This window comes from Cyprinodon variegatus, unplaced genomic scaffold, assembly GCF_000732505.1.
Source record: "Cyprinodon variegatus isolate N-32 unplaced genomic scaffold, C_variegatus-1.0 Scaffold0, whole genome shotgun sequence".
In the NCBI taxonomy this organism is placed as follows: domain Eukaryota; kingdom Metazoa; phylum Chordata; class Actinopteri; order Cyprinodontiformes; family Cyprinodontidae; genus Cyprinodon; species Cyprinodon variegatus.
The window spans coordinates 3,768,643-3,794,687 of record NW_015150453.1 but is presented as its reverse complement, the minus strand read 5'-3'; the positions used below and the strand labels follow the sequence as shown (position 1 = coordinate 3,794,687).

Genomic DNA, 26,045 nt, shown 5'->3' with positions numbered 1-26,045 from the left:
AGTGAGTATTGCTGTGAGCCCCTCCCACTTCCCCAGCACAGTTGGTCAGTCAAACCCTGCCTGCAGTCAGAGGAGATGAAAACAACTTCAATCTGTTCCCTTTAAAAAACAAAAAAGCACTCTCATACTCAAAGCTGCACCTGGTCATGTCCTAAATTACAAAGCAGGATATAAATATGATGTAAATTAGTAAGTTTTGTTTTTCCCTGAATTTGTTGCTCTAAAATAAATCCCAGCATTTGGATCACAAACCGCATCAGCCACTTATTCACCTCACTTGCTGTTTGAGCCTCTGCATATGGTCTTTTGATTACAATTAATATAACATTTGGGTTCAGGGGAAATACCTTTAATGATCTTAAATTTGGAAATTATTTCTTAGCATTCATTTGTACACTTAAAACATGTTTGAATCACTTTCTGTATAACCAATCAGATGCTCCACTCTCTTATTTCTTGGATCAAAGCATTACCATATGTGCTAATTAGGTATTGATGTGATGGAGCAAATTCTAAGAAAGCCAATGGTGCCTTTCCTTGCTGAGAAGTTGGCAACATTGATGAGAACACTTGTATTTTGCAACCTTTTCTACTTCCACTGGGTTCTTGGAAAAGCCATACTCTTATCTGAAGGGGTAAAAAAGGTCAAGTGAAAATGAACAAAATTAAATCTCTTTTTGGCACCAGAAATATTTCTAACTACTCACTGGTTTAAATCCTGTGAGACTTTTACAATTTGTTTCAATAATGTTCTTTTCCCCAATCATGCATGAAAATTAAGATGGAGAGGTGTTTGCTTTGCATCCATCGAAGTGGCAACCTCCTGATGCAGAATGAATGCTGCTGACAGCGAGGCTGTTCAGCTGACGAGCAGCAGGCATGCAGGTGGGCAGGTTTGGGCTTATCTGTCGAAGCAGCCAGAGGTACACCACACCTCCTTCCTTAAGAGCGGCTACGACTCAACGACCACATGCAGAGAGAATGAGAGGGTGGCAACATGAAGGGAGAAACAAGAGAACAGAGAGGTAGAGCTACAGCAGGTGCTCCAAAGAGATCAGAGAAACAGAATAATGCTGCAGATCCAGGGAGCCATGAAAGAGTGGGTTTGTGCTACAGTAATAATTTTGCTATGAAGTTTGATCCCAATGGCATAGTTTTTATTTAGATTTTAACATAAAGTGAGTGTATGTGTGTGTGTGTGTGTTGGGCAGTTCTCATTTAAGCTGCAGAGAAAAGACCATCAGATGCTTCATTAAACCTGTCAGAAGAAACTGTTTTTTTTCTCATCCCGCATCCCATCACATTTGCATGCTCTCCTTGATGTTAGATTCTTAGAGGTTAGGTGTAGGACTAAAGTTTGAATGGAAAGGTTAGGCTTAAAGGTATAGTAGAGTGTGTGCTTTTTCCGGGTGGATCATTTAAATAAGCGGCCCTCCTAATTGTCAACAATTCTGGTGACATGTTTACGTAAATCCGTCATACGTGTTTGTCCCCAGGTAGTTTTGCTATCGGTGGTGTGTTTGGTCTGCTGTAGTGGAAAAATTGCAAATCTTTTTGGATCTTTTGGAAAGTAAGCTTGTATAAGCGATGCAAATAGCAACTTTTAAAAAGAGTGTGCAGAAGAAGAATGTGGGCTTGTGCATGGTCTCGTACATGCTTAATATGTGTTCCCTCTGGAGAGCAGGTACAGATTTGTGCATGTGCATTTTTTTGTTTGTAAGTGGAGAGGGTCTTTTCAAAAAATCACAAAAGTCCTCTACTATGTACTTTTAAGGTTAAGCCTAATAAATTAATTAAAAAATGAAAAGAAGTGTAGAGTCTATGTAAAGATGGGGGAGTTACATCCTCAAGAGCTACTATCCTGCAACTTCTTGATGCAGCCCATTTTAGCACACCTGCATCAAATGAGTGACTTTTTTCCCCCCATGTCTCTATTGAGCTAAATGAGGGGAATGAGCCTTTACATTAAGGTGTGTTGGAGAAGAAAGCAATCTTAAATTTACAGGATGGTAGCTCTTGAGGACTAGACTTGAGCAACCCTGTTTTAGTCATTCTACATTAACAAGATAACCTAAATTTTTTAAAATTCAAGTTAATTAAGAAAGAAACAAATGAGATTAACTAACAACTTCCTCTTATTTGGACAAAAAGATTTCTGGTCACCCGACCCATTAAATATTTGGTACCGTTGCATCTTGGATCCTTCGGTTCTACCAGTGAACTAATATATGTATAATTGTCCTAACAACCCACAACATAAAGTTATTGCTCAGATGTACAGATTTGTGACAATATGATGCCCAGAAATAATACATTAATAGGACATTACTTAAAGTAATAATAGTTTAATGAGGGATCAAATTTGTTTTATTTGGCAAAAATCAACTAGCAAAATTTAATGAATCAGAACATACAAATAAATATATTATTTTATTAATTTATTTTTATTTTATTAATTAATTTTTTATATTTATTCTTTTATTGATGATCTCCATAAATCATGAAAATATTTGACTAGGACAAGAAAATAATGGGTGACTGTTTAAGTACAAAGCCATTAAATGGTTTGTTTGCAAAGTGTTGAAATTACGACAATACAGAATAAGAAAAAGGGTATGGATGTAAAATGTCTCAGAATTGCTTAAAAGCGTTATAATAAATTATTGAGCTCTGGTTACCCAAAGATCTTGCAAAGAATAAACTTACCATCCTACAGTCTGACCAAAGTGGTGAGATCTTTATGGTCTCAGCGATTTCTTTTACACTTTAAAACTTCACCTACAGGAAAGTTCTATCCTCATTTAATTGTTATGAACCACAGATGAAAAGGCATCCATTTTTTTTACATGGACATTTTCTCGTCATTCCAATTTTTAAGGATAACAGGATTGTAGACCTAAAGTTCTTCTTCTATATATTCTTAAATATGATTTGTTCGAAGGCATGATATGACACATGTAGTTTTGTTAAAAAAAATAAAAAATAAAAAAAATAAACGGTGTGGAGTTAATTTTACAACACAAATAATCCCAAAACAAATTTTGATTTTTCAAAAAAGTTATAGTACAAATATTTCCCTGCAGTGGAAGGTTAATGTAATTTCACAATAAAAACTAAAGACTTTAGCTCAGCTAACAGAGGTAAATTTATGTTCTGCTTACATATTTTAAACCAGTATTACTAGTAGTTATAAAGGGCACTGTAGGAATGCAATAACCACATTGCTGTATTGTGATATAAATTCAATGAAACCAGATAAAAAAAAGCATAAATTAGAATGGGATTTAACTCTTCTCAATATTTTCAGATGGTTAAGATTTTGCATTTTTGGCTAAAAGACCTATATAACATTTGTTAAGAAAGCTTGACCTTAATTATAATATTTACAAATATTTAGAATTTCTTGTAAAAGACTTAAAAAAAACAATCCTCTTTTGTGTTTTGCTTATGTGAATTGCCATTAATCTTTGTTCACCTTTATTTGCCCCATAAGTACCCTCGCTCTAATCCCACTGGAACCATAATTTACAGTCACTTTAGCTGCAGCATCTCACCTTGCCTAAATTATCACCTGGGCTCCTAATGTGTTGCCTAAGCAGCTCCAGGCTCTCCAACTGGGAGCTCAGTTGTGCTTTCATCGGGATGCGTAAATGTGTGATTCCAGGTGTCACTTTAATTGAGACCTTGAATTCTGCCGTCTGAGCAAAATAGCAGGGAAGACAACGCTACACTTGTAAGAACAAAGATTACACAGTGGGATCAATTTGATTGAAACCTTAAAACAAGGATATGAAGTTCGTAAATGTTTCCTTAATGCACTCAAGTCACGCTTCCTGTTACACTGAGGGGAAAAACATTAGCTGAACAGAATAAAAAGGCTCTCTGTCCACGGCCGTCTGCTGCATATAAACAGAGCCTTCTCTTTTTTGATTTCCACTGTAACAACATTACAGAGGTCCCCCATCTGACTGATGAAAGTGCCAGGTCTGCAAGTGCCATTTTTAAATAGAAAGTCTCCTCTACAGTCTACAATTCATCATCAGCCAATGACATGGCTGCATCCATCTCCATGCATTATACAGATAAACAAGTTGCAGGTCACAAACAGCACCCATGAATTCCTTCAGGATAGTCCAGGCCGAGTACCACAGGCAGACATAAGGATGAGAATACTTATGAAGTTTTCATCAGCACACCAACTCTGCACACAGAGACCGGTCATTAGGGTAACGTTTTAAAAAGCAGCACCATTTTACCAGTTTTATGGGAAAAGTCCCGACATCAGAGGAAGCCTCCATAAAATACGGCTCCCGGCAGTGTTCTCTGCATCTCTGAGGCGGCTTTGTTGTAAAGGGGATCTCCATCAGCTTTACTCATTAAAATGGGAAATTAAGCATTAAAACTTGTGGTGTTTGCTCCAGTCTGGGGATGTCATCTGAGCTGCTGAGGTTTAGAATTTAATCTCCGTGATAGTCTCGATGGCCATGACAGTGCAAAATATTTTTTACGCTAACAATTTAAATGTTTTAACTAAAAATAAATAAACTGTGAAAGATAATTGAAGCTTTCATGTCTTCTTTTTTGCTTTCTTTTTTTATAGCATGACCTGACAAACTAGGCAGCCAATGAGCATGAGTGGAATCTGAACTTTGGTGTCACTGCTGCAGAAATCGCATCATGTGAGTTTCATTGCTGGATGCAAAGCAGAGCAATTACCTTTAGGAATAAGAAGCAGCAGTTGTTTTTCAACTGCAGTCTGAACAGGCCTCAGGTCAAAATTTCAGATGACATTTAAACTCACCACTATCCAATGTAGTCACATGAAGCAGTCATGACTGTAAACACTCAAAAATGTTGTTTATTCTTTCTAACCACAACTAAAAAGATCCCAACTGTTTTTTTTTTTTACTTAAAGGTATAGTGGAGAATTTTCGGAAACGTTTGAAAAAGACCCGACCTCTCCACATGCACAACCCTGTACCTGCTGCCGAGAGGGAGCAACTATTAAACGCGTATGAGACCATGCATGAGTCCATTTCTCCTTGTGCACGCTCTGTTTAAAAGTTGCTGTTTCCATCGCTCATACAAGCTTACTTTCCAAAAGATGATTTGCAATTTTTCCACTATGTCAAACCAGTAAGTTAAAATGGAAAGGAGTACGTAGGACGGACTTATGTAAACATAGCACCAGCATGATTGACAATTAAGAGGACCACTTATTTTGAAGACCCACCGGAAAAAGAACATCCGCCACTAAACCTTTAAATTGTCATTTTTATTTGTCATTTCTATTTTTGGAATCCGACCAATCCCTTAGAGAGTGCTGGGTTTATGCTGTGCAGCAATCTTTGGTAAGGGTCCTGCTCATAGAAATAGTCTGTGGGAATCAAACCGGGAACTTTCAGTCTTTCCAGAACCCAACACCCTGTTCTCACCACAAAGCCACTATTCCATATGAAATCAATTCGTTTTCACAGGAGGTTTCTGTCACAGTACAAAGAGGATTCATTCCAGCAGAGAACAAAAGCATCAAATTCACAAAATTAGAACATGCAGCAGGATTAGATCCAAGCGGTTTTCTTTTATTTACATCTGCTGAAATGGATATAAGGTGTAACACCTGAAATCCATCCTGGTTGCAACTGCTCCGTGAGAGCTGCAATGCAGGGGGAAAGTGCAAGCTGAAATCCTCAGAGAATAGAGCTTAAGTGTGTGAAAAGTAGAGGTATTAGAATACCTCCTAATGCCAAGTATTTCTGCTTTGGTGGAACATACTCTGAATACAGAGTTTCAGACCAAATTCTTTAAATAACGAAACTAGAAAAGAATACCAACCAATTAACAAACACAGGGTGATATTTTTGAATAACATCATCTAAAAATATATATATATATTTTTAGATTAATTCAGGTCAAAAAAGTAAACTTGTTTCTTCCCCAATCAGACTTCAGTTTTGCCCTTCTTACAAATAACAACGGTTTAAATTTCTTGTTCTTGTGTGGCGTCTGATGGGGTTTGAGGTGCACTTGTAGCTGGTATTTTGTGAACCGTCTCAACAAACCGTTGCCCCTGCTCTCTCACTGCGATATACGAGTGTGCAGCCGTCACACCTACACACACGACCAGGGAATTCAGCCCAAATCACTGCCTCATAAAGCGACTAATGGAGCCTGAAGAGGCAACTGTGGTAAAAAGAGGAAAGCTCATTTTACATGTAGGGCATTTATGGGAGAAAAACAAAACAACAAAACATATAAACTAGTGTAACGCACCTTTAAGGCTGAATTCTTGATTTGTTTTATTACATTTGAATATTATAGAAAATAAGCACTCAGGGATGGTAGTATAAGTGGTGCATCCACTGTCTAGCAGCCGGCCAGTTCTAGCAGATATACAGTATTTAAACATCTCATTGGCTAAATAGAACTAAACCCATTTTGACACCTTTACTGAAGCAAGGGCTCCTCACCCTGATGCTTAGGACCCATGTCTTGCATGTGCTACTTGTGTCCTTATTTCATCTCACTGGATTCAAATGATTCAAATGAAATGAAAACCTCCTCATTTGCCATCAAGTTTTGCAGAAGGTCGTTTATCACTGATTGACATGTCAGCTATGAGGCAGCAAGAAGACAATGAAAAGAAGCAGGACAGCCTTACAAACTAGTTTCAGTTTCAGTGTGATGTTTCCATTGGTCCAAAGTCAGAACAGGTCTACCAAGACATCTTACAGTGAGCCTTGCCTACAGTAGGTGATAATCTCACCAAACGTAAGTGGAAATCTGAGTCAAAAAGTCTACCTACCATTCTACTTTAATGACTGATTACTTAATCAATGTATGATTATAACACCTGATATTAAGTTCAGTTTATTTATATAGCGCCAATTCACAAAACAAGTCATCTCAAGGCACTTTACAGAGACAATTCAACCAATGATACAGTCAATTTGATTTAAAGTTTTCTAAGGAAAACCAGTTGATTGCATCGACTCATTGACTCGAAGGCTATCCCTCCCACCAAGCATGCTTTTGGCTACAGTGGAGAGGAAAAGAAACCTAACAGGAAGAAACCTTCAGCAGAACCAGGCTCAGTGGCCGACTGGGGTTTAAGGAGACAGAAGCAGACATAGAAAAGAAGCAAAGATACAAAAGGTAACTGTCAACCAGCTCCACAGGCAGCCTCGTCCAGGAAACACACAGCCAGGCAGATGAGCTCTGAGCCAGCTCCCTTGTCAGAGAATGAAAGACTGCACATTTAGTCACAGTCAGAGAAACAAGCCTACACTGAAAAACCGGCCAAGCTCCAAACATCTATAAACTGAGATGTTGATGGCAGCAGCACAGCTGATATTGCCCTCCAGGATGGTGCCATAGCCAAACGGCAAGAGACCAGATGAAGCTACTGCAATAGATAATGAAATGATTCTGTTCTAGAGTCACAGTCACGATTCACAAGACACGTTAAGACCACAACAACTTCGTAACTTAGCCTGTATTTACTTTTTCTACCTTTACATCTTGCCAATGATAAAGGGAGGGGTTGTGGGTAATTGTCATGCAATGTAGAGCCAAGCAGTTGGATGAGGCAGGTCCTAAACCAGAGCACAAAGCATGGTGGCTTTTCTGTACCCACAAAATTAGTTTAAAGCAGTGATTCAGCAGCAGGCTGAGACCTGCACAATGCTACTGTGCCATTCATAACTGCAAATCCTTTTCACTGGCAGAACAACTGAGCCACACCATCACGCTGCACCTCCTACACATCACAGTGGCAGGTAGAGAGAGAGGTCCAAATGACAGGGCTTTAGGTGCTGCCTAGTGTTATGTATATGTCTGAGTCAGAATTCAGCCATGCACATTAACACCCCCCCCCAGTCACATTTTGACATATGTTAAGAGCACACCACAGATTTGAGTGTGTTTTATAAAATGAAAGATTAAAGAAAAACTAAAAAGCTGTTTGTGGAAAAAACAAAACAAAAAAAAAAACAAGTACATCCAAGCTGCACCACTGAAAGTTAGGGGACAGTTTTATATTTTAATATAATCTTTATTTCTTCTGAGATTCTTTAGGTAGCTTTTAAATATGTCATATAATCATATTCCAAGCTCTTTAATCCTATTATCCACAGGTCTGTGACAAGATAATTAGAAAAATACAAAAAAGACAAACTATATCAGGGTTTATACAGGAATGAGTAACTCTTAATTTAATGCTTTTTTATGCTCTGAGAAATTATTTTAATGCCATCAACAAGGATTGACGGCTGTATGATCAACCAGAAGCCGCTCCGCGCGAATTTATCACAATATAATATATCTGACGAAATTGTTTTTATCGTTTTTTTTTATTTTATTTTTTTTTATTCTAAATGCTACAGTAATCACGTTTAATACATTTTAACATCAAATAAGGCCTTACTTTAAAAAATAATAATTTAATGACTTTTAATGATTTTTAATGAGCTATAGAAACCCTGTATATGGAATGGCTAACAGAGGGAAGCATTTTTTTTCCTCTGAATAAAAATCTTTTAACATGATGACTTAGCCCAACTGGGTCATGAAGGCAATAAAGGCAAACATCCCTCCCCAAAACAAGATTGATTAAGGTAAAAAAAAGTTTACCATTAGGTTTTTAAAGCTGTGCGTCTACTTTAGAAAATATAAGAAATCTGTAGATTTTTTGTCAGTGTTCAGAAAGCCTCTTACATTCTGCTAAAACTGATTGACCATTTCATTCATAGTCACTTCAAGCTGCTTGTCCAACCCATAATTTATTCACCTGCAATTAACTTACATAACAATAAAAAATAGTTTGCTTGTACAAACTTCAGGTTAAAATCAGTATTTGTTTTACATATTTTTGTATTAATAAAATTCATTCTGTTTTATTCTATTTAATGGCCTTTTAAGTTATTGAATCTTTAGAGACCTTAAGCTTGCAATAACAGTAAAAAATATAAAACAAACATAGCAAAGATGGAAATACTAAAAATGTATAACATGATCATACGCATAACAAAAAAACACACAAAACACAGACCAACTTTTTATAATCTGATAAAATGTCCCAAAAAGTTTTTTTTTTCATGCAAAAGATCAGATTTTCAACAATAGCATATTATTAAGTGTAAGCCACTGGTGACTCACCACTCACCAGTTAAGTGCACAAGTCAACGCTGACATTGGAGGAAGATAATAGTCGGAAGAAAGGGTTGAGGAGGAGTGAGGTGGGGGGTGTCAGCTGATCGAATCTTCTCATTAACTTTCCCCAGGCCTGTAGAGAAGCAGAAAAGGAGGAGGGAGCAGAGGGAGGACAGGTTTAATGAAGACTCCTGCAGCGAAGGTTCTTCTTGCCTAAGATGCAGCTTTGTGAATAAGCCAGCCAGACAGATGGGCTGAAGAATTGATCAGTGGAATCGCTCCACAGAGACACAGGCACAGCCTCAACGACTGTGTTTAGTTGAGGCATAGTGCACAATCAAGGATATCAAAGAGAATGACATGTCTGTGGAATTTACCACAGGTGGGTGAAAACTCCTCCTACAGAAAGAAAAACACTCAGGATTTCACAATCTGAGTTTCATTCGATCCGACAACAAGGAGGAGCTTCAAGCATAAAAACTAAGTCATTCATGCTCATTACTTCTCTGACTGCACTCTGAAAATCTAAGATTATTCAGAAAGATCGCATGATATCTTATTATTCCAGGCATGGCAACAGTCACCAGCAGAGGTCTTTTCTAGAGATACACCGTCACATCTGCTGGCCAATATTTTGGGTCTATTTGTTTTTTTATCTCTTTTCATTTGATGTGGAATCAGCATAGACCTATACAGGGATATCCTGATCCAACAATTATATCTGAAAAGGGTCCAACATTAGCTAAAAAAATAATATTGGATTATATCTGCCTGTCTCTAAAATCTCTTCAATTGGCAAACTAATAAAAACTCTCTGTTCCTGTTTAAAGTGTCTGTAACTCACTGGTTATTATCACATGGGTGAGCTGTCTTCATACCTATTGTTGTTGACTTTTGTCCTCCGTTTTAATAATATCACTTGATCAACCCTTTTCTATCATTCTACAGTACAATATTAGAAATAAAGCGTAATGCTTTTATACCAATATTGTATCGGGTCCATGTCGTATTGACCCAAAGCTGCAATATTGGTTTTGTATCAAAAAGGAAAAAGTTGTACCTGGACAGCCCTAGCCAATACAAGCAGGCATTTGCTGATTTATTAAATTCAGCATTCATGCCTGGAGATCATTAAAACATTAACCTTCCCTCAATCTGCTAATGTTAATGTTGTGTTAAAATTGTTTTTTTTTTTTTTCAAATATGAATTCAATTGAGACTTGTGTAACACCGTTACCCGTTATTGGTTTATTTCTATCATTTAAACTACGGAAGAAAAAAATAGCGAATTCAAGAATTGCTCTCTGCAAAAAAAAAAAAAAAAGACATTCTTAAAAAATCTATATAGTTTGATATCTTGCTCTTTCACTCACTTTCAACTTCATTAATTGAGGCTCAGAGATACAACCCTATTGTTTTCAGGACAATAGATTAGAAACTTCAGCATCAATTCAAGAAGTAAAACTGCTTTTTTATACACAACATATTTCAGGTAATTTTGATACTTGTGACTTATAAAAGGTCATCAATTGAATTATGGTAAAAGATGTTTCTTTCTCTTTCTTTTAAAACATTAACCATTCATCCAGCTTCCTTAAAAAACAGAAACTCGTATCAGAACAATGTAAATGCAGACTTTTTTTAAATACAGGAATCTACAATATGAGTCATAATGCTAAGTTTCCCAGCAGACAGCCATTCAGACCACTCAAAGATGGCCAACAAAAAAAGGCAAATGCTCAAGAGGCCTATTAAGAAACAACAAAAAAATCACATGTTTCTCATGAGTCTCCAGCTATCTTAGGGATTGTAAGGTTTTATATTGTGTTCAAACTTTTTGCACACAGAAGAGAATTTTCTACATATTCACAAAAGCAAATATTTGCTTTTAAATGTTTCAGATATAACTCCAGACAGAACACTTTCCTCATTTTGTAAAAACACCAAGTAACCACCGGGACTTTCAGTGAAAAAACAATGAAGTTAGAGAAACCTCTCTGTTGTCATGCGTTTCTGCTTTGTTTGCTTCTCAGAGTTGTTTCAGTTCAAATGCAATTTTGTCACAACTAGAAATATGCAAGTAAACCCAGATTTGTCTTCTTTCAAATGACTTAGACTTTAGTATCATCAGTTGTGAACCTGTTTTCTCTTCCATTTGATAGAATATGCATATTTATTTATTTGGAGTTTGATTCATCCAGCTTAGACTCAGAAAGAGCAACACCAGACAACAGGCTGCTCATATTTCTCTGGCTCATGCTTCTCATCCATCATTTTACATTTTACACTGATGGTGTTTACACAGAATCTGTTTTAGAAAAAAAATGAATAAACAAGCTCTCACTACAAAACCTGGCTGACAAATGAGGCTGCTTCTGTTGTTCTTCAAAATGACCATGATTATTCTCATACTTATACAGAGCAATTTGTTGAATATGATGAAACTAAAAGCTCTAATGTCTCAACAATTTCCAGCTTTCATTTTTTTTCCCCCAGCGCTGAATGCCCTTCACATTTCTTTGAAAGTTTTGTTCATTTTTTTTCTCACTTTAAATAATAATAAAAAAGACTTGTTCCTTTTTTCTGGCAAAGTGATTTTATTATCAAATGTCTGCTGGTTTCAAACCTAAATTCTTGAGGATCAGTTTCATCATGGGGTAGCTGTTAAAGGCGCAGAACCCGCCTTTAACAGCTACCCCATGCAACTTTTAAATCAAGTCTTTCTCCACTTGTCAATCATTCTGGTGATATGTTTACGTAAGGCCGCCGTACGTGCTCGTCGCCATTTTAATATACTGGTGGTGAGTCTGACGTAGTGGAAAAATTGCAAATCTTCTTTTGTAAGGTAAGCTTGTATTAGCGATGCAAACAGCAACTTTTAAACAGAGCATACAGGAGGAGATGAGCTCATGCAAGGTCTAGCACACGGTTAATAGGCGTTCCCTCTCAGGAGAGGGTATAGATTATGCAGGTGCACTTTTTTTTTTTTTTTTTTGTAAGTAGAGAGGATGGCCTTTTTCAAAAATTCATGAAAATCCTCCACTATACCTTTAAATAATGTCAAAGTCATCATAGTAGGGGATTTTAACATCCATGCTGACATTGAATCTAATGGCTTAAATGCAGCCTATAATTCTATCTTAGATTCGATTGACTTTGTTTAAAATGGGCATAAGTCCCATGCATGCTCTTCTTCATACTTTGAACTTACTGGCATATGTCATTGATTGTTAAGAAAAAACTGTATTTCCTCAAGGCCATATCTGATCACCTTTTGTAACCTTCAAGATTACTTTAGCACTGTTCTACCCCCCACAACTGAAGATTTCACTTTAGCAAATCATTATTCTAAATATGTTCTATTTTTTATTACCTCTGCATGACAGGACATTAATTTAGAGGGCATCCATTAAAGTTATTCCCCTTTACAAGTTGATGATTTTGTTGACGGGATGATTCCTTTTCTGCATCTTGCTTTAGACAAGATAACCCCTTAAAAATTGTATTAATGGAAAGCTGGCTTCCCGGTCTAATTTGAGTTGTGTACTTTGAACAATATTTCAAGTAAACTTGAGAGAAAATGGTGCTTTATTTCAGGGTTTCTTAATCCTGGTCCTCAGGGCCTACCGTCCATGTTTAAGATGTCTCTTTACTCAAGCGCACTTAATTCAAATAACTGTATTACCTCCGCAGCAGCCTTCAAATGATGCCTGTTGATCATCTTTTTAAACAGGTCATGCAGGGTAAAACCTATAGATGTAGGACAATGGGTCCTGAGAACCAGGATAAATAAACCCTGCTCTACACAACCACAGGAATCCCACTTAATCTGAAAAAACAGTCTACTGCTGTAAAAATTACCCTTCAGAAAACAAGAGCAGCATATTTCTCTGCATGAATAGAGGACAATAAGCATAATCCTCAATTTATTTCAATAATAACTAGCCCAGAGTCATAGCTCTATCAAACCATCCACCCCCTGCTCTTAGCAGTAATGATTTTATGGGATTCTTTATAAATAAGATTGATTCTATTAAAAATAAGAACATTGGAACCGCTCTAAATATGATTGGTTTATTTCTGAAAATTAACGTATCATCTGAGATAACTATAGAACCTGAACAGTGTTTGGACTGTTCTGATCTTGTTGAGCTTCTAGAGTTAGCAAAACCATTATCCTCATCTAAGCCTTAAACTTTTGTGTTGTGTTAGTTCCAGTTCCGAACACCCCCCTACATTTTTTTCTTTTGCATTTAGATTTTTCATGTTTGTTTTAAAAATGTTGATAATAGCAAGGCAGAATCTCGTGAATTAAGTAATTTTTGTTGAACATTTCATTTCCACTTTAAGCTGAGTGGCAAAATGAAATAAGAATAAAGACGAATAAATCTTGTGGAGCAGAAATAAAGGTGACCTGCAGCTAGATGCTTTTACACCAATGTAAAATAGTCTAAAGAACAGAATTTAAACAGCAGAGCAAACCTTTTAGGTTTGATGATAAATTTATGCAAAGGATACATTCCTCTGTGGCTTTACAAACTAATTCTGTACTGGATCCTAAAAAAGGTGACAAAAATGTGACTAAAAAACTGATTAAAAACTTCAAAAAACTTAAGATGGACTGGCAAAAAAAATGCATAGCATATAGATCAATTAGTTATACAATACTAAGACTAATTTCATAATACAGAAAACAAAGTGCTCAAACTCAGCATTCCATCATAGAGATTATATTACAGATTGTGTCTTCCATGCTACAAAACGACTGCAAACTGTTGACACGTCCCACTGACATTTGTCAAAGGATCGGAACTGACCCAGCAAACAAAGTGCATCGAGCACGCCGCGCTCCTGTTAGATCTGTGCTCCCCTGAGGGCTCAGACACCTTCAATGATTCAGTCTAACACAGTCACCATGGTTACCATGACCTGACACCGCCGGCAGTGGCAAACAGACAGACCACACTTGAACATTTGAGATGACACAGCGATTGTCACAAAAGAAAGATCCCCATCCAGGATGCTGGATTCATTGAACACCAATGCTTTTACAGAAAGTAAACAAGCTGATGGACAAATACGACCGGGGAGCCACCGAGGCGTCCATCTCCAGCTGGGGTATCGTGGAACGTTAATTAGCTCTGCGATGACAACACGCTACCTTCATACTGTAAATGTCACATCCTCGTGAGGAGAATGGAGAAAGGGGTCGGCTTTTGTTTGTTCTTCCTGCAGCAACATCTTCTCTCTTCCTTACCCCAAGCTATTTCTTTATATTTTCTGCTGCTCCCTGGAGCAGGTTTCAGTTATGCGGTTTACTCAGTGATAAATGGCTCAATTTCAGGTTGAGTGTTTGAGATTTTTTTTTCCCCTTCAGAGCTGCAATAGATTGCAATCTGTGCAATTGTGAAGAAACAAGATTGATCTCTAACTGAAACTATACTTTCTTGTCGTATTTTTTGTGCACACTGTGTGTTTGGTTACATGTGGTGCTCCTAAAAATCTTGATTTGGAAGATCATTTAAAACGTTCTCCCCAAATTATAGTTTTAGGTGAGCCTGGTTGTAAGACCTCAGAGTGATTAACATTACATAATGAAGTTTTATTAGTTTTTTTTTTTTCTATAATAGATTAATTGGTATGTATTTGATACAACACCCTTGCCTTTGTACAAAGAGCACATGTTTAACCACTCATCTTAATTAGTGCAATTTGTAGGATTTTTTTTCCACCATTTTTGATGCCATTGGTGTTTTTCATGATTTATAGAACACCTGGGGCTATCTGTGAATATGCACATGTGTATAATCTATGAAAAATATTAATAACTAAAATATTATTTGGATTGCTTAAAAATCCCCCAATAATGAATCAAACGGGGGGGTAGTGAATTGGAAAATGAATCCCTTCTGCTAGAGCCAGAAAATGAAAAGACTAAAACTTTTTTAATAAGATTTCCGCTTTTGGGTAAAGAAGGACCATCACAGGTGGAGAATTCAATACATAGTCTGACTCAAATACATGTTAATGACAAAAAGGAACAAGGAGAAAAAAAGTATCACACACAGCCCAAAGGTTTTCTCCGCTTCCTCTTCCAGGAGCAAAAAAGAGAGAGAAGCTGTGCACCAGCAAAAAGACAAAGGAAGGGATAATAAGCCTGATGGAATGTGAAAAGGAAAAAAAAAGCGCTGTCCAAGGTCTAAGGAGCTGAATGGTTTACATGTGAGCTGCCAGCTTCCATTTTCTTACTGTCACTGTCTGCTGGAGAGCACCAAGGTGCTTTAATGCGAGTGGGCTCTCTCCCAAAAAGAGTTGCTAAACGTCACAAAAAATCACTACGCTGCCAGAGGAAGGAAAATCAGAAAAACAAGACATCAGAACAACAAAAGCAAAGTTAGATGAATAAGGAAAAGTAGCAGAAGGTGAAAAGGGAGGAAAACTTCAAATCACCAAACACAAAACATGGATCCTTGTGTTTGGTGATTTGAATTTGCAGAGTTTAGATGCAAAGCTTGCTGCCAAAAATGGCTCTAAAGACATTTAGATATTTATTGAAAAATGTCTAAAGATAATAAAAACAAAGTTGAGGATTTTCACAACTGGATTTAACAAAATATACAATAATAATTGTGCACTGAGGAAAAAACAACAACTTTGCTTTCTGCTTATTTTAAATTGAGGATTTACAGTAGGAATTCAGCTTCTATTGGTTAACAGTAGCAGGTGAGTACCTCGACATATTTAAACAGGTTCTGGAGAATTTCAAGCTATAATTGGGTCACAGGAAGTTGAATAGTTTGTGTGTGAGCTCACATTGACTCTCATCTCCCCTATGCTATGACTAATGTTGCCATGGATGGTTAAACTTAAAAAATTTAAGCAGTGCAACCGGTTGACAGTCTTACTTTCTTTTGAATAGCGATTGGTTAAATCATTTTCAACATTCACAAAAATGTGAAAAACTCTTATTTTTAATGATCAGCCTGCACCCTGATCATCTTCCTTTCTTCTGACTGCAGATCTGTGTGGAATCATTCCTAGGTGCAATGATGAAAAAAGTAAAGGAGCAAAAGTAAAAAAAAAAAAAAAAAAACAGGTTTAGTAGAGAAATTTCCGTTTAATCTGCAAATAGACGCTTCCACTCATCTTCCCCTCAACAGCAAGCAGGGAGCGTGGGAACTGTTCTCAGAGCTGAGCGGAGGTGGTAGGCTGACCCTGACTTATCGACCGCTGTTCGCGATGCACATCTTCATGGCTAATGTGGCCAGCAGCCAAATACTGTCCATCTTAAAATAAAGCCTGCTGTATAAAACATTGAGTGGATATATTTCTGTTGCTTATAGTTTAATCAATAAAAATCAATTAAGACATAAATATTTAAACATTTTAAACCAACAACCATTTGATAAATCATGTGCTTTTTTAATTTTTTTAACAAACATGACAACTACGTTTTTTTTAAACAGTTTACTTGTGTGTTTTTCTCTAGATCGGCAGTTTGAATAAATTAACAACTTTACGTTTTTCACACAAAATTGTTATTCGTCTTCCACACGCAACTTAAACTTTATGATTTCTGAAGAAAGGTTTATTATTTCAAGATGTGAGCTTTCCCCAGCTGAGCTTGTTTTAGAATCAAAACAAGTGCAAACATGTTACAAGTGCTGGCTGTCACACAAAAAAAGCAGTTGACAGCCCAAAATGTTTCCCTACCAAGAGCTGGTGTTTAGATTGCAGACGTGCATCAAACAGCTTGTTCGTGTTTTGCTTCAGTCAGTGAGAATGGACAAGAAGATGTTACACAAGGCTCCAATATTGAAGAACTCCTGTTGTTGCATCTGTGAATGACAGCAAAGCATTGAATAGGGCCTCATCTCTGAGCTGACACTGCTAATTTGAATTTCAAAACATGATGTAAAGCGGTGATTAAAAGCCAATTACAGCTTGTGTCAATGAAAAGTCAATTAAATTTCAGAGTATGTCGATGGGATTTTGCCAAGGTGATGTCAGTGGAAACAGGAGTAAGATTTGTAAGGGAAAAATGACAGGAAGCGGCTGGAAAACAAACAACTGAGCTCTGGAGGTTCTCAGGGGGGCAGCATGGAGATGTGTGAATATTGCCTGCTTAGAGTCAGGATTTCTTCTTCATCCCTATCCACTCACAAATGATAAACATTGCTCTAAGGCAGCTTTCAATTAAGAATCAAATCCACCGGAAACATCGAGTGGGAATGTTTTATGATAAAACCCAAAATAACAAAGCCACCCACCCTCTTATTCCAATGATTCGTTTATGAAGTCCTAGAGTCTCCCTCCCGGCCATGTTTCAGATGAATAAGCCTGCAATGCTTATTTATACAAAAGTAATGAAGAGAGAATGCGAAAAAAGCAAAACAGAAATAGCAAAAACTATTCATGCATGGAGCACCTGCCAAGATTTTGATATCCTGCTTGGAGCCTGCAGGAGCAGCTCTGTTTTAGCAGGGAAATGCAGCAGGATAGAGAGCAGCACCCACCACTGCAGCAGCCCCATGAGGCGAGGTAGAAGCTGAACATGCTGCTGTCATTCCCTCACACTCTAAACAAACCTTTGGATCCATGCAAGCCTGATGCTGCCGGCCTTTAAATGATTGTGAAAGCCTTAAAACTGATCAAATCGATATTAAATTTAACCCAAGCTGCCTCATGAATGTAATGTAATGAAGATGTAATGAAGAGGGGATTACTTTAAAAAGGTGTCAACCTGGTTTAGACCTCTGATGAGAAGATTTCAGCTGGTACTCTTTTTTTATTTTTCTATTTGCTTTTCTTTTTGCTATTTCATATAAGACTTACACTTAGAAAACTTTACAGTCATCAACTCAACTTCAAAAACCATTCTAGTTCCCTCTTGAACTATATAATTAAAATCAAGACAAGTACATTCATATGAATAATCACCCCAGCATCAACGTCTGCCTTTAATCAAGCAAAGAATTAAGTATTTATAGAGTTTCTCTTTCAGGCTCTGATAATGACTCTGACAAAGAAAACAGGTTATTTTTAGGGAAAAAATGGAAAGCATACCCATCAGGGTCACTGAAACAGCGAAGACCAGATGGTCTTATATTCCTGCTAGTTTTCTCCATTAGCCTTTGCTCTCATGCTCAGTTAGTTTAGTTTGATTTCCAGATAGAAGATGAAGAGTTTTGAATTTTGTCAAGATAAACTCGGGGCAGTTATGGATGAAACAAGCACAGTTTAAAACTGTTACTGCTGCATATAGGTCTACAAATACAGTAATACAGAAAAGAACAAGGAAGCCCTTCCACTGACAAGCTCCACCCACATGTTGGAGTTAAAATCTTTGCTGCATGTTTCCTTTATTAAAGGTAACATATTTAAGCTTATGAAAGGCAGATGGTACTTTTACTAACCATTTCGCCATAATCATCAGATACCAAAACCCAATATTCATATTCAAAATCTCACATAACCTTAAGAGATAGAGAGTGCAATTTTTAAAAATTTTGTCTTCAACAGATTAAAGGCCTTAGAAGCAGATAGTCAGGAGAACCTGCCTAAGATGGATGTGGGGGAGGCTTTTCCCGAAGCTGAGAAACAGTTAATACAAGCAGAAAGTTACACAAACACACAGCTGATACCAAATACTTAAAGGCAATATATGCAATTATGGTGCAATTTAAATACTGAGCAAAACTTTGCCTGCTTAAGGTCAGTTAGAATTATCAAAATTATGTCTATTTGCTAAATGTCAAAAATAAAGAACTTATTTCAAATCCATTTGAATTCAAAACATTTTAAAACTGTAATTACAAACTACATGAGCTGGGTGAAATATTTTAGGTTTCTTGTTTAATTGGCACTCGTTATAGTAGTTTGCAAATGCAGCAACAGAGCGCTGACCATGTTATCCAGACCAGGTGAAGCTAAGCCAATTGGGGAGCTCTGGATGGTGCATATTTACTTATCTATATTTTTCTTATACCGTTTTAGCTTAACTGCTCTGAGTGAAATCTTCATGTGGCATGCTTTAGAGACTGCTTGCTATAGTTCACGATTATTTAATTGCTAAATTAGTTGATGTTTATTCTAATAAGGCCAGTGGTGGGAAACAAAAGGATCCTAATTAAAATAACATCTCTGTTGGATAATGTCTCCCACCCCATTCATTAAGCCGTTTCTGAACTGGAAAGTTCCTTCAGTGACAGACTGCTGCACCCTGAATGCACCAGGAAGTGTTATCACAGATCCTTCCTCCCAGCAGCTAAAAGACTCTACAACCATCACTGTTCCCAACAACCTCAATAAGTCGTTACATTCATGCTGATTTTTGCAGTTTCTGTCTTTGTCATTTTTGCACATCTCTGGTGTTGCTGCTATTTTTTCACGTCCTTTACTGTAAAAATGTCCACAGCTGTATATTGAACATTTATTCGTTTCAGAATCACAGTATTTTATTGATTTTCTTAACTCTGTCACTTATTCTGTTATTTTTTATACAATTTGAGGTCCACCTTTTTGGGACCACTTTTGTTATAATCTTTTGTTGCTGTAACACGCCCATTTCCCCATAATGGGACAATATACAATTTGTATTCTATTCCATTCTATTCTAATAATCCCTTATTGAAGATTAATCCAATAGATTGTTTCAGCCCTGTACTGAAATTTTGCCTACAGAACGGTAATCATTTTTAATGGCATAGATTTAACTCTATGCTGGGCTAAATATTATTCCCAAGTTGTTTAACTAAAAAAGTAAAAATAAACTTAATTTTGAAATTGAACATATGGGTCACTATCAAGCCCGATCCTATTTAGCTGTTTATATAAAGGCTTTATCTTAAGTTGACTAGTGCTGTCTGAGTTTGTTATTGGTGATCTGTTCATCTTCCGTTTTTTCAAAGTTATTATTTTACCAAAAACATGTGTTTCTCAAGGCGTATTAACTTCTTTTGACATTGGAGATGTTAGAGATACCAATCTAAACCCCAGTGAAAATATCCATCCTGAATGGTGAACCTCCCTCACACCCAACTCTATTAAAAATCACCGTATTACAAAGCACAGTCCTTCAATCTAATCTAATTACTTCATTGTATCCTTGTCTACTGTACTGTTGATCCTCTGCATGTTTTTAGTTCATAATAGCTGACAGATATAATAAATTACCTCTAAATAGTGTCCTATATTTCTGCTTTATTCCAACAGATGCCGTTATATTGAAAACATCCTGAACCTGAAAGTGATTAAACACTTCAATCTCATAAGAGCGCACACTAGGAAAATTCAAAAATCTATTAATTCATAACTGATGCTTTGCATTTGCAGCAAACTTTTGACAGTTTTAGCTGTCACCTTGGGTAAAAGTGATTAATTCTTATCATTCCTGCTCAGCAAGAACAGCTGTTAAACTTGCCCAGGATGTGAAATGCAGCTTAAAGACTTTTTTTGCAGTAAAATGCAGGAGGATGATCTACTTAATTTAAATCTTTAACAATGGAGGAGGCGCCGTTTATGTGTTGGAGACGTATCCATGGAAGAAAAGCAGAGAGCATTTGAAGGAAAACCAAGGGTTTAAACTAACTACAAAAACTAATCAGCTGGTTTTAGGGATTTCTTTAACCTTATCTGGAATGACCATGTATTTGATAACTGATCATGGTGTAAAGTTGACAAATGCAACAACAAAAGCACAATTTTAGAAGAAAACGCAATAAAAATAACATTGGAAGCTTCTAAAACACGATTGTAGTTTTGAAAATATGAACTCTTTACAATAGATTTAAGACTGTTTTAGTTAAACAACATCGGAAAGAAAACTGGGAAACTAGGAATATTGTTGTTTTGAGATGGATTCAAGAGGAAAAGCAGGAACCTTCTGCTGAAAATTAAAAACACTTCAATACAAACTCCTCAAGAAGAGGTGGCATCTCAGTTTATGGGTTTGGAGAGACATTTTGAGTAGCAACTGCTGCAGTCAAAATCATCCAAATCAAGCAATAAAAGGATTAGAAAAACTAAAAAAAAAAATAAAATAAAAAATCGCCAAAGCTTAATGTCAAACGTTAATGTTAACATTGTATGTGGAATTCAAAAAGTAAGTCAAATGACAGACATAACTTGGGTACAATGTCCGTTACTTGTGTTAAGGATGACATGTTTTATCTGGGATATCAGTCAGATTTTTGCCATTGGTAGATGTCTCTAGACAAGACAAGAAATGAACAATTCAAAAAGGATCCCAGGGTTGTTAAATACGCTTTCTGGGAGCATTTTGCAGCACCACCTCGTCTCTGCAGCTGTGAGCTTTGTTGAACCTATAGTTGGGTTAAACTGCAGGGTGGAAGTAAGATGCATCTAAATTAAACGACTAAGATGCTTTGAGCTGAGGATAAAGTTAAGTTAAACTGAAATATCTACTTGACTTATAAAGATCTCTCCTGATTCATAAGTGGTTTGTGTTTTTCACCAGCCATAAGCCAACCGCGCAGACTTCCCTCCCCTCCCAGAGAAGACGCCTGGGTGGAAGTTAAACACAAAACTTATTTAGATATCAAAATGCTAATGTTCGGCTTATCCAAGACTTGTTTGTTATTCCATGAATCTTGTTGAAATTAAATTTAAGCTTCAGACTCAGATCATTTTATTTCACTCTACAGGAGGAAAGATTAATAATAATTGTAGCTCCTTTTCCCATCCCTGCCTCCACAATAAAACTGCTGCAGATCCTCAAGGATAATAAACAAAGGAAAAGAAAAATCAGAGGAAATAATTGGGGTCCAGTCAAAACTTGTGCATTTATTTTCAATAGAGGTAATAGAATTTTATGTTATGTTCATAAATCTATTTTTACTTGCCAAATAAGTTCTACATAAACTTTAAGTAATACTTCCCTATAGGCTGATAAATTTTCCACAAAAAACATTTTTTTTGTCAGCTCTGAAAATCATGAAAACAAAACACGCTTAAGACATGTCCAGCTTTTGGACAATTCCCATTAAAAATAACAAGTAAAGATGCCTTATCTTCAACCAATTAATAATTTATATATTTTTTACCTTAAATTTTGTTCTACGGTGTTTATCACACATTTTATTTTTTCTGTAAGACTAGTCATCACAATAAGGACGTATTTGTTTTTTTTCAAGATTTGTGTTTTCGTTTGATTAATAATATATATCATGAAAAATGCTGTTTAATAAAACCCTCTTTAGACTTCATAGGTCTGTCTCTCATGCTGTCACGGTTGCTAGGTAACCAAAGCTATGCCGAGTTGTTCGTGGGACTGCTGCTGAAGGCCAGACTATCCCAATTCACAGCTCATCCCTTCCAGCCCTTTGTGTCTTGAGGTCTTGGATGCAGGTCAAGGATGCAGCCTCTGAATTGGGACAAACCCAGTGTCATATTTTTATTATTTGTTGAGAAACATGAACATTTCACAAGCAAGTTTCCTTCCAGCGAGGATGATTGTAACCTAAGCTAGTTTTTGACAGCAGTGCATGTAATTTGTCATTTTGATTATGAAACATGAGGAAAAGAATAAATTAATCAGATTGGAAGGGGAAAAAATGGAGATTAGATTATTAAGCCATATTGCCCACCCTAAACTAATGCCCTTAAATAGTTACATAACCATTTTCAAAGTGCTGCATCAGGTAAAACTTGCCACAAAAAAGTCTTAACCTCTTATCTGGCAGGTGCTGCATCAGCTGATTTTAGTCGATATGAAAGAACAGCAGACAGACATAAGAAAAGTTATGACTTTTCCTTTGCTCTGCAGCTGGTGTGTAATCACCCTCAGTTCCCATAAATCAAACATCAAGAAAGCTGATTTCCTGTGGCTTAGCTCTGAATGTTATGGTTTTTGGGGGAAAAAAAATAAAATAAAAGAAGCTTGAATGAGATGAAAACACCATGTGCAATGTTGCAAAATGAGTCATATTTACTAGGGAAGAAGCAGCCAACTGCCCCCACATATCAGGGACTTTGTGGGGTAAAGACTTGGTGGGGAGTACCAAATGGGCTCTGTTCTATTATGTATTATAATAGTTTTATGTCCATGACACATTGCAGTGAACTACTGAGACTGTGCCCGAAATGACTTGGCTACAACAAATAACCCCTCATTGCCCACTGGGCCAAACTTTAAAGCTCTGCATGACCATCCATAAATTCTCTTTAAGGAAAAAAGTATCCTTCTAGCTGGATAGCTCCTGCATCTTTCAGTGCCATCACCATTTCAGAAAAGAGATAAATAGACGCAAAAGGACACAGGAAGATGGGGTCCATGGGGGTTCAATGGATGAGTTTTGTCCAACTGCAACCCACAACTGCCTCTAATAAAACACCTCGACTGGCCTTCCAAGGTATAATTCTGTGTTACAACACGGCAAGGCTTGTGGAGATAACGGAAGACTGCCACAACACAAGGGATAATAATCCAGCCCACTCGAATAATTTCCATCTTGTTTTTAAACGTAAAAAAAAGGCACAACTTTCATTATATTACAACCTTGCCCAACTGAAGTATTTGATTATGTATCAGGAGAGAATAAAAGCTGTTCTTAGAATCAGCAAGGAAAACATTTTTGTTTCACGATGTTTTTTTTTTTACCAAAAGCAATTCCTTGACAGATGAAATTACATAAAATGACTCAAATACACTGCACTCCACAACTAATATCTTAGGCTGGAGAAAGCCTTAAAATAAACATATATTTAACATCAGTAAGAAATGTTTTAACTTCTGTGAACCACCAATATTTTTATCTAACTAGCTAAAGATGGGAGCAGATTTCCAACAATAAAACCATGTTGTTGGGCTGAATATTGGAGGTCAGTGTTATATCTAACTCTTCCATGTTGTTTGACACATTCCACCATCTTTATTTAATTTATAGCACCATCCTAAAAGGTTCTGTGATGTATGAGGGAAAAAAGTTTGATGAATTAATAATGAACAATGGATCAGGATCCTGGAAAAATCATTATTTTGAAACTGGGTGTACCGAATACTATCTGTGGAGATACCGTACCATTTAGAAGTCAACCTGCAGTTTTGGATAAAAACAAAAACAAAGTAAAAAAGTAAATTGTTCCCCTACTGACTACTACTGAAGTTTCTTATTAAAAACAAAAACAAAACTGTAGGCTTATTCTAATGCAATATAAGATTCATGTATCTTACTATTTGACAATTTTTAATGAGGGTAGCAATAAAAGTGAAATGCACTGCAGTGATCAAGCTGCAGTTTGTCCCTAACTCCCACTTAACCTCAATCCAACTTTAATACAGACCAGTTGAAACCATCATTGCCTTCTCTGATACCTAAACACAAGGAAATGCAAGAATAAAATTTTTTTTATTCTACATGGGTACTTCTTAAAGAATATACTTAAATTCTTAAAACAAAAATAAAACTCTCATCTGGTTAAAGAAGTGCCCAGGGGGAACTGACTCCCATCTAACAGAGCAAAGCAAAAACAACACCTAATTATTTCTGACTTTTATTTATATGAAGTCATGCCTCCAACTACAGTTGAAGCAATGGAAAAAAAAACAGGGTTCCTCCCATGTGTTGCTGTATTGGTGTTTTTGTGCAGGAACCAGTTTGTTTCCACCTTGAGGCAGGTGCTTGCAGCAAAACCCTGTAAGTAATGAAACCTGTTTCCACCTGCTGGGTTGAAGTTGCTCTATGCCAGCAGCTGCCTCACCCGTTTCTTTCAAACACAGCTGCAGCTCTTTGTAAGAAGATGGAGGAAACAGACATGCAAACAAGTGCACTGGAAGTGCACAAAGTAAAACACTGTTAAACTTTAAACCAGGCTTGATCATGCAAATACTCGACATAAGAGAGTAAATGGAAGATAACCACTGGCAGTGATAACTATATATGTAATGATGCAGCTGATGACTGGAACCAGACCCTTTACAGCTTGATCAATTAAGACACCATAGTAAGCACTACCAGGTAACCCTGGAAAAAATGGTCTGACCAGAAGAAAAAAGTTAGACATTAAAATATTGAGATGTCAGCTGGTCATCACACAGAGATCAAGAAAGGGAGAAACTTTCTGCAAATAACAGTAAGGCTAAGAGCACAGCAAAGATGCTCCATTTAAAATAGTATTGTTTTACCTGATGTTTTCAATGTCTTTGTGTAATAAAATGAGACCCAGTCTTTTATGAGCTCTAACAATTATTGCTCTTCTGAATGTTGCCCCAAGTGACCATTCAAGGCAGTAACATTAATTTAATACTGTTCTTTGTTGTGCTAAAGATCGTCTTTTTACCTTGAATTTGCCTAAAATTGTTATTTGCAATTCAACACTGGAAAAATTATTTAGAAATAAGTAACCTTTTCTTAAATTAAGTGTACTTACCCCTAATTTGAGTAGGTAAATGAGGTAGTTTGCCAATGGAATGAGTATTTTTACTCTTAAAATAAGATAATTAGATAATATGCACTTGAAATAAGATGATGTAATTGTTTTTTTCTTATTTTAAGAGTAAATTGTCTTGTTCCTTTGGCAAAATGTCTCTTGTACCTCCTCAATCCAAGAAAAAATACACTTATTTTAAGAAAAACTTACTTATCTAGATTTTGATTTTTTTTCCAGTGAACTTCTTAGAATCAAAATTCTGATCTTTCCAGGTGGCAGTTAGGGATGATTAATTTAAATGTTCAGAGATTCGGAAATGTTTTATGAGGTCCAGAATATTATTACACAAAAATATCCCTTTCTGAGAATCTGTTCAGAAAGATATGCATCCCTGTAGCTGCTGGCTCTGCTCTCTGCAGCACATTTTGTGTACACCTGTTCATACTTGCATTTTTTTCTGTTTCTTCTTATTGCATATTATAATCCCTATATGCAATATAACCGTT

At 36.6% G+C, this 26,045-nt stretch overlaps 1 protein-coding gene across 1 annotated transcript in view; it reads right to left on the bottom strand.

Moving 5' to 3' along the window:
• The window catches only part of sema6c (sema domain, transmembrane domain (TM), and cytoplasmic domain, (semaphorin) 6C), a 187,783-nt gene that overhangs the window by 125,971 nt on the left and 35,767 nt on the right, over positions 1-26,045 (bottom strand). The window contains exon 3 of the mRNA XM_015375570.1: positions 9,164-9,283. The gene's annotated coding sequence lies outside the window, so the exon portion shown is untranslated. The remainder of the gene's footprint in view (positions 1-9,163; positions 9,284-26,045) is intronic.